The sequence below is a fragment of the Amblyomma americanum genome, chromosome 10 (assembly GCF_052857255.1).
Source record: "Amblyomma americanum isolate KBUSLIRL-KWMA chromosome 10, ASM5285725v1, whole genome shotgun sequence".
In the NCBI taxonomy this organism is placed as follows: Eukaryota; Metazoa; Arthropoda; class Arachnida; order Ixodida; family Ixodidae; genus Amblyomma; species Amblyomma americanum.
This window is the reverse complement of record NC_135506.1, coordinates 62,137,680-62,149,038: the sequence shown is the minus strand read 5'-3', so window position 1 is coordinate 62,149,038 and position 11,359 is coordinate 62,137,680. Positions and strand designations below refer to the sequence as shown.

The window sequence follows — 11,359 nt, the reverse complement described above, 5'->3', positions numbered from 1 at the left end:
GTACACTGTCTTTTTTTGTGTGTTGCCTTACACTACGATACCTCAGTGCATTTCAGTTCCATAGAGTTTTTTCTGTTTCACCGATCCATTTTCTGCTTTGCAATAGCTTAGTCGCGGTGCAAACTGTGCAATTTTTACACTTTCCTGTACACTGTCTTTTTTTGTGTGTTGCCTTACACTACGATACCTCAGTGCATTTCTGTTCCATAGAGTTTTTTCTGTTTCACCGATCCATTTTCTGCTTTGCAATAGCTTAGTCGCGGTGCAAACTGTGCAATTTTTACACTTTCCTGTACACTGTCTTTTTTTGTGTGTTGCCTTACACTACGATACCTCAGTGCATTTCTGTTCCATAGAGTTTTTTCTGTTTCACCGATCCATTTTCTGCTTTGCAATAGCTTAGTCGCGGAGCGAACTGTGCAATTTTTACACTTTCCTGTACACTGTTTTTTTTTGTGTGTTGCCTTACACTACGATACCTCAGTGCATTTCTGTTCCATAGAGTTTTTTCTGTTTCACCGATCCATTTTCTGCTTTGCAATAGCTTAGTCGCGGTGCAAACTGTGCAATTTTTACACTTTCCTGTACACTGTCTTTTTTTGTGTGTTGCCTTACACTACGATACCTCAGTGCATTTCTGTTCCATAGAGTTTTTTCTGTTTCACCGATCCATTTTCTGCTTTGCAATAGCTTAGTCGTGGTGAGAACTGTGCAATTTTTACACTTTCCTGTACACTGTTTTTTTTTGTGTGTTGCCTTACACTACGATACCTCAGTGCATTTCTGTTCCATAGAGTTTTTTCTGTTTCACCGATCCATTTTCTGCTTTGCAATAGCTTAGTCGCGGTGCAAACTGTGCAATTTTTACACTTTCCTGTACACTGTTTTTTTTTTGTGTGTTGCCTTACGCTACGATACCTCAGTGCATTTCTGTTCCATAGAATTTTTTCTGTTTCACCGATCCATTTTCTGCTTTGCAATAGCTTAGTCGCGGTGCGAACTGTGCAATTTTTACACTTTCCTGTACACTGTTTTTTTTTGTGTGTTGCCTTACACTACGATACCTCAGTGCATTTCTGTTCCATAGAGTTTTTTCTGTTTCACCGATCCATTTTCTGCTTTGCAATAGCTTAGTCGTGGTGAGAACTGTGCAATTTTTACACTTTCCTGTACACTGTTTTTTTTTGTGTGTTGCCTTACGCTACGATACCTCAGTGCATTTCTGTTCCATAGAGTTTTTTCTGTTTCACCGATCCATTTTCTGCTTTGCAATAGCTTAGTCGCGGTGCGAACTGTGCAATTTTTACACTTTCCTGTACACTGTTTTTTTTTGTGTGTTGCCTTACACTACGATACCTCAGTGCATTTCTGTTCCATAGAGTTTTTTCTGTTTCACCGATCTGTTTTCTGCTTTGCAATAGTTAAGTTGCCGTGCGAACTGTGCAATTTTTACACTTTCCTGTACACTGTTTTTTTTTGTGTGTTGCCTTACACTACGATACCTCAGTGCATTTCTGTTCCATAGAGTTTTTTCTGTTTCACCGATCCATTTTCTGCTTTGCAATAGCTTAGTCGCGGTGCGAACTGTGCAATTTTTACACTTTCCTGTACACTGTTTTTTTTTGTGTGTTGCCTTACACTACGATACCTCAGTGCATTTCTGTTCCATAGAGTTTTTTCTGTTTCACCGATCCATTTTCTGCTTTGCAATAGCTTAGTCGTGGTGAGAACTGTGCAATTTTTACACTTTCCTGTACACTGTTTTTTTTTGTGTGTTGCCTTACACTACGATACCTCAGTGCATTTCTGTTCCATAGAGTTTTTTCTGTTTCACCGATCCATTTTCTGCTTTGCAATAGCTTAGTCGTGGTGAGAACTGTGCAATTTTTACACTTTCCTGTACACTGTTTTTTTTTGTGTGTTGCCTTACGCTACGATACCTCAGTGCATTTCTGTTCCATAGAATTTTTTCTGTTTCACCGATCCATTTTCTGCTTTGCAATAGCTTAGTCGCGGTGCGAACTGTGCAATTTTTACACTTTCCTGTACACTGTTTTTTTTTGTGTGTTGCCTTACACTACGATACCTCGGTGCATTTCTGTTCCATAGAGTTTTTTCTGTTTCACCGATCCATTTTCTGCTTTGCAATAGCTTAGTCGCGGTGCAAACTGTGCAATTTTTACACTTTCCTGTACACTGTCTTTTTTTGTGTGTTGCCTTACACTACGATACCTCAGTGCATTTCTGTTCCATAGAGTTTTTTCTGTTTCACCGATCCATTTTCTGCTTTGCAATAGCTTAGTCGTGGTGAGAACTGTGCAATTTTTACACTTTCCTGTACACTGTTTTTTTTTGTGTGTTGCCTTACACTACGATACCTCAGTGCATTTCTGTTCCATAGAGTTTTTTCTGTTTCACCGATCCATTTTCTGCTTTCCAATAGCTTAGTCGCGGTGCAAACTGTGCAATTTTTACACTTTCCTGTACACTGTTTTTTTTTTGTGTGTTGCCTTACGCTACGATACCTCAGTGCATTTCTGTTCCATAGAATTTTTTCTGTTTCACCGATCCATTTTCTGCTTTGCAATAGCTTAGTCGCGGTGCGAACTGTGCAATTTTTACACTTTCCTGTACACTGTTTTTTTTTGTGTGTTGCCTTACACTACGATACCTCAGTGCATTTCTGTTCCATAGAGTTTTTTCTGTTTCACCGATCCATTTTCTGCTTTGCAATAGCTTAGTCGCGGTGCAAACTGTGCAATTTTTACACTTTCCTGTACACTGTCTTTTTTTGTGTGTTGCCTTACACTACGATACCTCAGTGCATTTCTGTTCCATAGAGTTTTTTCTGTTTCACCGATCCATTTTCTGCTTTGCAATAGCTTAGTCGTGGTGAGAACTGTGCAATTTTTACACTTTCCTGTACACTGTTTTTTTTTGTGTGTTGCCTTACACTACGATACCTCAGTGCATTTCTGTTCCATAGAGTTTTTTCTGTTTCACCGATCCATTTTCTGCTTCGCAATAGCTTAGTCGCGGTGCAAACTGTGCAATTTTTACACTTTCCTGTACACTGTTTTTTTTCTGTGTTGCCTTATGCTACAATTCCTCAGTGCATTTCTGTTCCACAGAATTTTTTCTGTTTCACTGGTCCGTTTTCTGCTTTGCAATAGCTTAATCGCGGTGCGAACTGTGCAACTTTTACACTTTCTTGTATTGTTTTTTTTTTTGTGTTGCCTTACGCTACGATACCTCAGTGCATTTCTGTTACATAGAGTTTTTTCTGTTTCACCGATCTGTTTTCTGCTTTGCAATAGTTAAGTTGCCGTGCGAACTGTGCAATTTTTACACTTTACTCTATTACTGTTTTTGTTTGTGTGTTTCCTTACATGTCTGGTTTTTAAGAATCTATTTTCGTATGGGGCCACAGCCAGTATTAAAGCTAAATATTTGTGGTTCACTCACTCCCTTGTCGAAAGTGGCAAATAAAGTAAGGCTTATTAAAATACACCACGCTTTGATTAGATTCAGGACCAACAGTACATTGTTATGGCAAATGCACAACAGCTGTGTGCAATTTTCTTATTGTCCATGCGATGTCCATGTGGAAAAGTTAATGTCTATGTGGCAAATTTAATTTATTCATAGAAGAAACATGTAACCTTTCTTGTCTGTACACACTAGCAAAAGTCATGACCTGTATGCAAAATGCTCCTTTTCATATGTAAATCTGTGAGGCCAGTACCTTCAACTGCACAAGAATTTTTATTGATATAAGTCGTCATCAGCACCACCCAAGTGCAGTACAGGACAGAGGCTCCTCCTGTTGGCCCCTAAATTTCCTGTTTTGTGCCTGCCACGGCCATGCTATCACAACTAATTTCATGAACTTGTTACTTCCTCCTGCAGTCAGCCACACTTGAATGCTCTTTCCTAATAGTCCAGAGTGCATGACAAAGAATTGAATTCAACTTCCAATCACATCTACCTCACTCCACATCAGCAGCCACACGCTTAAGTTAATTAGTGCCTGGCCACTCAGGGTTGAGTGAAAAATCTAGGATGACAAAATTAAAGGGGCTTCTTCCCCTGGCTTCAGTTTTTACCTCATCACGAGTGCACTTACTGATATTTTATCAGTGGATTACTTGGAGACTTGACATATACCTCAGTAATAAAATTCAATCACTAGGATATATCTCAGCAGAGAAGAAAATACAGTTTAAAAAATAAGCAAACATATAGTCAGGGAAGTACAAGAAGATCATCACATCAATCAGCATACTAGTATATTGCAAATATGCAAAAATGCTGTGCACTGAAGACAGCTCAGAAATTTCTTATCAGATTATTGCTTTGAGAACAACTTTTATAACGCAATTACTCTGCTGATAGGTAGACAAATTGGGAAATTTAGTGACATGTCACAGGTATTTTACTTCTGAAGTGGTGTTAGTTCTGACTCATAGTGCCCCATCATTAGGCAAGCACCGAGGTGGCTTTGAGTGATGAAGTAGAACCAAGTTCAATAATGACTTCGCAAAAGAGAAAAAATGTTGGGGCACAATTTTCAACATGAAAATATGCAACATTCAACAGAAATACATAGTAATGCACTAATACAGGAGGTAAAATAATTTTTTTAACAAGAAACAGCAGTTATAAGACTAAACATAAAAGTTAGCAGACACACTTAAGACTGCTTACGTCAGCTCGCCCGTTAACTTTGTGCATGCAGTTGCCGCAAGCTGCAGCGTGATGCAACCCGATGCCATGCAGCTGAAAATTCTACCTCTGCATGGCCCTACATAGCCGCTGCTGTGAGGACACTGCACCCCTTCTGATCTGTGTGCCAATTTCGCGAAGGCAGTCGCCGCCATACCGCGGCCCGTGCTCCGCCTTAAGGGTATGATGCCATGGCTATGGGTTAATGCGCATATGTGCACAAGTAGTCTTTCTCTACTTAACATGCATAGATCCTTGGGAGTCCTCATAGCTCTACTGGTGCAGTGGTTAAGCGATGCGCCACAGCCCAGGGATGGCAAGTGCTGCCACTGGTGTAATTTGTAACCTTGCGTGACCAATAATTTCAACCACCACCAGCCAGGTTGCATGAGGATGCCATCTTTTATGGGTATCATCGGGCGTTAACGCAGGCACATGCACGCAGGTTTTCATTAAATGGGCAAGTAATGCTCTTGTTTTAAAAGCTAGACATATGTTCTGACAGGATATAACTTTTAGTGTTCTCATACATACTGGTGACACTGCTTTACCACTAACACAGGAATAACACCACACGCACAGGCATTTCCTGCATCACTACGGGAAGAACAGCTCCAGTGATGTTAATGCCCAGATCTGTAAACCAGTCAGGAAAACACAAACACTCTGAATGCACACAATGTAAGTGTGGCTAGGTGCAATCTTGCTTCCCCTACAATCTTGGTAGAAGGATGAGAGCTTGTAGAAGCAACATATATGACATCATTCACACATGCCACTCAGCCTTAGTGGCAAATGTGTTTTATTTTGGAAAAGCTTACTTCATAGGGAAAGGTTATAAACAGATTCTCTCTGCAAGTGTAGTTCGAAAACATGCAAACTTCCTGTTTGAACAAGGAGCATGGGGGCAACCTGCAAATGTAAGCACTCACGCTGGTCGTCAGCTAGCATTGCTTGTCAAACACAATACAGGCAAAAGGAACAAGTTCACAGAACTATTGATTCCCATACTGCATGTTTATTCTCACAGTACTATTTTTAACCAAAATTACAGACAAACACCTTTGGGCAGAGGTGATGAAGAAGTGGTCTTTCTATACTTATGGGCTTGCAGATGCCTTTTGAGGCTTCCGCTTTGTGTAAACACCGTGAGGAACAGAGAGCAGTGGTACGGCTTCTCGCCTGTATGTGTCCGCTAATGTTTTTCGAGGGCGCCACTGTCAAAAAAGGCCATGGACACTGAGCAGCGGCATGGCCTCACGCCCGTATGTGTTCGCAAATGCATTTTGAGGGTTTGACTCCCTAAAAAGGCTCATGGGCACAGTTCACTCAGGAATGGCCTCTATCCAGTGTGCAAGCGAAGGTGTGTTATCAGGTTGTCCTAACGCGTGAAACTCTTGTCGCAGTGGTCGCACTTCTATGGACTTTCACCGGTGTGCAAGCGAAGGTGCGTCATCAGGCTGCTCTTTTGTGTGAAACTCTTGTCACAATGGTCGCACTGGTATGGACATTCACCGGTGTGCAAGCAAAGGTGTGTCATCAGGCTGTTCTTTCGTGTGAAACTTGTCACAGTGGTCGCACTGGTATGGACATTCACCGGTGTGCAAGCGAAGGTGTGTCATCAGGTTGTCGTTTCGTGTGAAGCTGATGTCACAGTAGTCGCACTTGTATGGACATTCACCGGTGTGCAAGCGAAGGTGTATCATCAGGTTGTCCTTTCGTGTGAAACTCTTGTCACAGTGGTCGCACTTGTATGGTCTTTCACCGGTGTGAAAGCGAAGGTGTGTCATCAGGCTGTCCTTTCGTGTGAAGCTGATGTCACTGTAGTCGCACATGTATGGACATTCACCGGTGTGCAAGCGAAGGTGTGTCATCAGGTTGTCCTTTCGTGTGAAACTCTTGTCACAGTGGTCGCACTGGTATGGACGTTCACCGGTGTGCAAGCGAAGGTGTGTCATCAGGCTGTCCTTTCGTGTGAAGCTGATGTCACTGTAGTCGCACATGTATGGACATTCACCGGTGTGCAAGCGAAGGTGTGTCATCAGGTTGTCCTTTCGTGTGAAACTCTTGTCACAGTGGTCGCACTGGTATGGACGTTCACCGGTGTGCAAGCGAAGGTGTGTCATCAGGTTGCCCTTTCGTGTGAAACTCTTGCCACAGTGGTCGCACTGGTATGGACATTAACCAGTGTACGAGCGAAGGTGTCTCATCAGGTTGTTCTTTTGTGTGAAACTCTTGTCACAGTGCTCGCACTGGTATGGACGTTCACCGGTGTGCAAGCGAAGGTGTGTCATCAGCCTGTCCTTTCGTGTGAAACTCTTGCCACAGTGGTCGCACTGGTATGGACGTTCACCGGTGTGCAAGCGAAGGTGTGTCATCAGGTTGTGCTTTTGTGTGAAACTCTTGTCACAGTGGTCGCACTGGTATGGACGTTCACCGGTGTGCAAGCGAAGGTGTGTCATCAGGTTGTCCTTTCGTGTGAAACTCTTGTCACAGTATTCACACTGGTATGGACTTTCACCGGTGTGCAAGCGAAAGTGTGTCATCAGGTTGTCCTTTCGTGTGAAACTCTTGTCACAGTAGTCACACTGGTATGGACTTTCACCGGTGTGCAAGCGAAGGTGTGTCATCATCCTGTCCTTTCGTGTGAAACTCTTGTCACAGTGGACGCACTGGTATGGACGTTCACCGGTGTGCAAGCGAAGGTGTGTCGTCAGGTTTTCGTTTCGTGTGAAGCTGATGTCACAGTAGTCGCACTTGTATGGACATTCACCGGTGTGCAAGCGAAGGTGTGTCATCAGGCTGTCCTTTCTTTTGAAACTCTTGTCACAGTGATCACACTGGTATGGACGTTCACCGGTGTGCAAGTGAAGGTGCGTCATCAGGCTTTCCTTTGTGCAACTCTTGTCGCAGTGGTCACACTGATATGGACGTTCACTGGTGTGCAAGTGAAGGTGTCATCAGGCTGTCCTTACGTGTGAAACCGTATTGACACATGGAGCACAGCTGGATGTTGGGGTCGTGTCACTGCAAGAACTTGGTCCAGCAGGTTTGCCTTGCTTGTCATGTATAGTGACTGCACCTGCGTTGTGAAAGACAGAACTTTCAAAAGAATGTGGGACCTCATGTGTCAAACTCTTTTGGACCTTTCTCCACACGTTAGCAAATGTGGAAATGAATCTTGCACAGCAGCCATGCAACTATGAATAACTCACCGTTCAGAAGCTGACCACACACAGAATTATATTTTGAAACAAAATTTTGGTATTGAGAATTTACAAAAAAATTGAAGCCAGCATTTAATCCGTAAAGGGTGCATTATTACCAAGTTGGTTAGTAACAAATTTTAATTTGGTTAAAACACACGGTGCCTTTAAACCAAGAGCTCACACCATGACAAGCTTCATGACAACAGCACGTTAGTCACCTAAGACAATACAACTATTTAGGAACAGGTTTGATTTATGGCGTTTAACGTCCCCAAGTAAATCAGGCTAAAAGGGACACTGTAGTAAGGGCTCCAAAAATTTTGACTACCTGGGGTTTTTAACGTGCATTCACATCGCAAATATTTTTATACACGTGAATTCTTGTTTTTTGTGCAATATTTGACGTCTGTGGGTGATCAAGAGTGACCTAGACTTAACCTCGGCCCTTTGTTTTTAGCATAAGCTACAGCTGTAATTCCTGTAAACAAGACGTGTTTGATCAAGTGCAGCGTCATCACTGCTACTCTATTTGTCCTATGAAGCCAATGTGTCGTAACACACAAATGGTCGTATTAAGAGCTATCCTTGCCGAAGGCAGTCGTTCAGTCGTAACAAAAAGTAAAAATGTCAAAGTTAAAGCTAACACACAAGCACCATTAGCATCAATATCAATTCTGTTAGGACCATAAAGTTGCATTGTGAACTAGATCAGGACAAACAACTCAGGTTCGAGGAACGCGATCATCCCAATTGAGATTTCAGCCCTGTCGACGCATCAAGCTGACTGTTAACAGACATTCATGTCCCCGCAGTACACTCTTTATTTCTGCCTTGGATGCTTCATTGCTTTTTCACAGACGCCATACTCTACAAAGCCACCCAATTGTTATGGCGGCTGACAGGAATACGAGGTACATTCAAATGGGCACATCTCGCATGAGGACGTGCATTGTACCTCCTGGTTTTGATTGGTAGCAAAAGGAATAAAGTCTACCATTCCCAACCGCATACTGCCCAATGTCCTGTGGCAGATCTTTTGAGTCCTCTTTGGAACTGCATCAAGCCCATTTCTGTTAGCAGCCATGCCGAGTCGAGATGTTGTTTCAGAGGGACGATTTCTTGACAAAGTTATCTGTATTTCGGAATTAGCAAATGCTGACTATAATTCTCTTGAGATGGACATCAACAACAGTATACTTCAAGCTTACATAAAGACAAAAGCTGGCGTCTCACTTCAGAAAGGGGACTCATCGCGATACAAGTTCTAGTCGGACAAACTCTATCCATAAAGAGGTGCCTCTTTAAGGATAAAGCTTGTATAGGATAAAGCTCTAATATGGAGTTCATCTTGGCACCAAGAGAAACTTTTATCAAAGTTTAAAATTATGTTCTGTGAAGAGGCACTACCCGTGAAATTTCTTACCACAAGAATGTTTTTATGGCAATTTGGATAGCCACAGGCATATTTCTCCTATATACTGAACTGAAACTCTGCACCACAAGCTTACACTGCAAGATGCTCGCAGCTCCGAACTCGTGGAGCTGAATGATATACATTCATAAGCATGCAGTACCCATCTTTTCATCCACATTGCACCCCTGAAGGCTATGTCAATGCCTCATATCTGGAGGCAAGCAGCTTAAGCACACAGGATAGGTCACAGACAACACACACCAAACCCTATGTGTGCAGTGCCCTGCTGCGTAATGTGCTTACTAAGACTTGTCTAGGTCTTCACTGCTGATTTCTGCTTGCCTCTATGGCTACATGTTTTACTCTTTCACAGCAGGATGATCACGTTTCTGATCATCATTTGCTGAAGCTATCATTGCCTGCAACGCTGCCGCACGAGTTTTGTGCATATTCAGCTTTCAAAAAGTCAAGAATATCAAGAAACTTGTCCAGAAAGTTCACCTTTCTGTGGCCTTTCTCAACTGTCAGTTGTGTGTTTATTGAAAATGAAGGCAAACATGCATATCAACACACATATAGCTACTGAAGTCTTTTGCTTATTTGCTTTCTGCATTCCACGAAGCTCGACAATCGGGGCTAAGTCTGATGCCCGCATTTGTTAGACACTTTGCGCATTGGAAAGCATGAGCTCAGCTCGAAGCGGCGCACCTCCGAAATTAACAGAAAACGGGATTCACCTTGTGGCGCTTCAGTGCTTTTGCTGCCTTCGCCTTCTATCACCCAGCTTGGTCATGCACCTTCTTCAACAGGAAACAAACGCCGAACTCGAAGCATGCGTCAGTGACTTCGTGTGAGAATCAAAGCTGGTTCTGAAATGTGTTTAAAATCTAAATGAAAAGCACACATATTGCGCATGCAGACACGAACGCGCGAGCAGCTCAGGATACATGCATGACAGAGATACGTGTAGTAAAAAAATTGGAGGACGCTTAAGCTTCGTCTTTAAGAGTGAGACACGACAGCATGTTGCAGCGTTGCCAAAGAGTGCACGGAACGCCATCGCCCGTTCTGTGCGACGCATGGCCCGTTGGACAATTTAAGGAAAGCACGCCTGTCTCACATATCTCGGTGGACACCCAAATCGAGAAGTAAGGGAAGGAAAATGAAATGAAAATTGATTTTAAGGAAAGGAAAATCCCTTCCCTCACGGCGCGGTTCAGGTGTCCACCGAGATGCGCCATTTTTCGCTCACGGCCAACGCCGCCGACGCTGACGACACCGGCTTTTCTGCGACACGGGCACCTTAACTCTGTCGCGTTAAAAACCCAGCATTACATTCCATATTCCATGCTGCCTTTGAACCGGCGGCCAGACAAAAGCTGACCGCGGTTCAGAAGGTCATCGGGCAAACTAACATCCTTAGCAGATCCTCACCAAGACTGAGCTCCAGTCTGGGATTGCTCTGGCCAAAAAACAGGCGAGCCTTTTTGCCCGAGTTCGGTGCCGGGCGTTGCGTCTCGCTGCTTTACCCGGAAGATGAGGGAACGCAGCAGAACATAACCGCCAGCAAGGAGATTAATAGTAAATCTGAGTGTGCATCCAGCAATGAAAACGGAAAGGTACTCACGAGAACATACTGAAATGCGTAGGAAAAATTAGGGATATGATGTCAGATTCCTCTTGCCCACGATGGTGATTATGTCCTCCGGCTGAATGGGAACGTGGGCGCTACTTCCTCTTTCACAGTCATCATGTGAAAGACCACACGACAAGCAAATAAAGCTCCGCTTAAACCCCGCTTCTTAAACCAAGCAGCACGAACGCAACCAGAGGAAGAGAAGGTCGGCGAGGGTCCGGGCTGATTTTATATGGATGGATGGATGAATGGATAGACGATGATCATTTTATTCTTTGTATCTGACGGCAGTTTGCGCTACCTATCCATGAATTTCCCTATGCCCTTTCCTTATGCTCTCTTACTTGAAGGGGCCATGACATGGTCGTTTTTCAC

At 43.3% G+C, this 11,359-nt stretch overlaps 1 pseudogene across 1 annotated transcript; it reads right to left on the bottom strand.

Annotated features, from left to right (window-relative positions):
- Positions 1–5,490: 5,490 nt before the first annotated feature.
- LOC144108869 (uncharacterized) lies at positions 5,491–11,135 on the bottom strand (annotated as a pseudogene). Its single transcript, XR_013309531.1, has 2 exons — positions 10,976–11,135; positions 5,491–7,807 (listed from the first exon to the last, which is right to left on the bottom strand). The product of XR_013309531.1 is annotated as an uncharacterized LOC144108869 (transcript).
- Between the last annotated feature and the right edge of the window lie 224 nt (positions 11,136–11,359).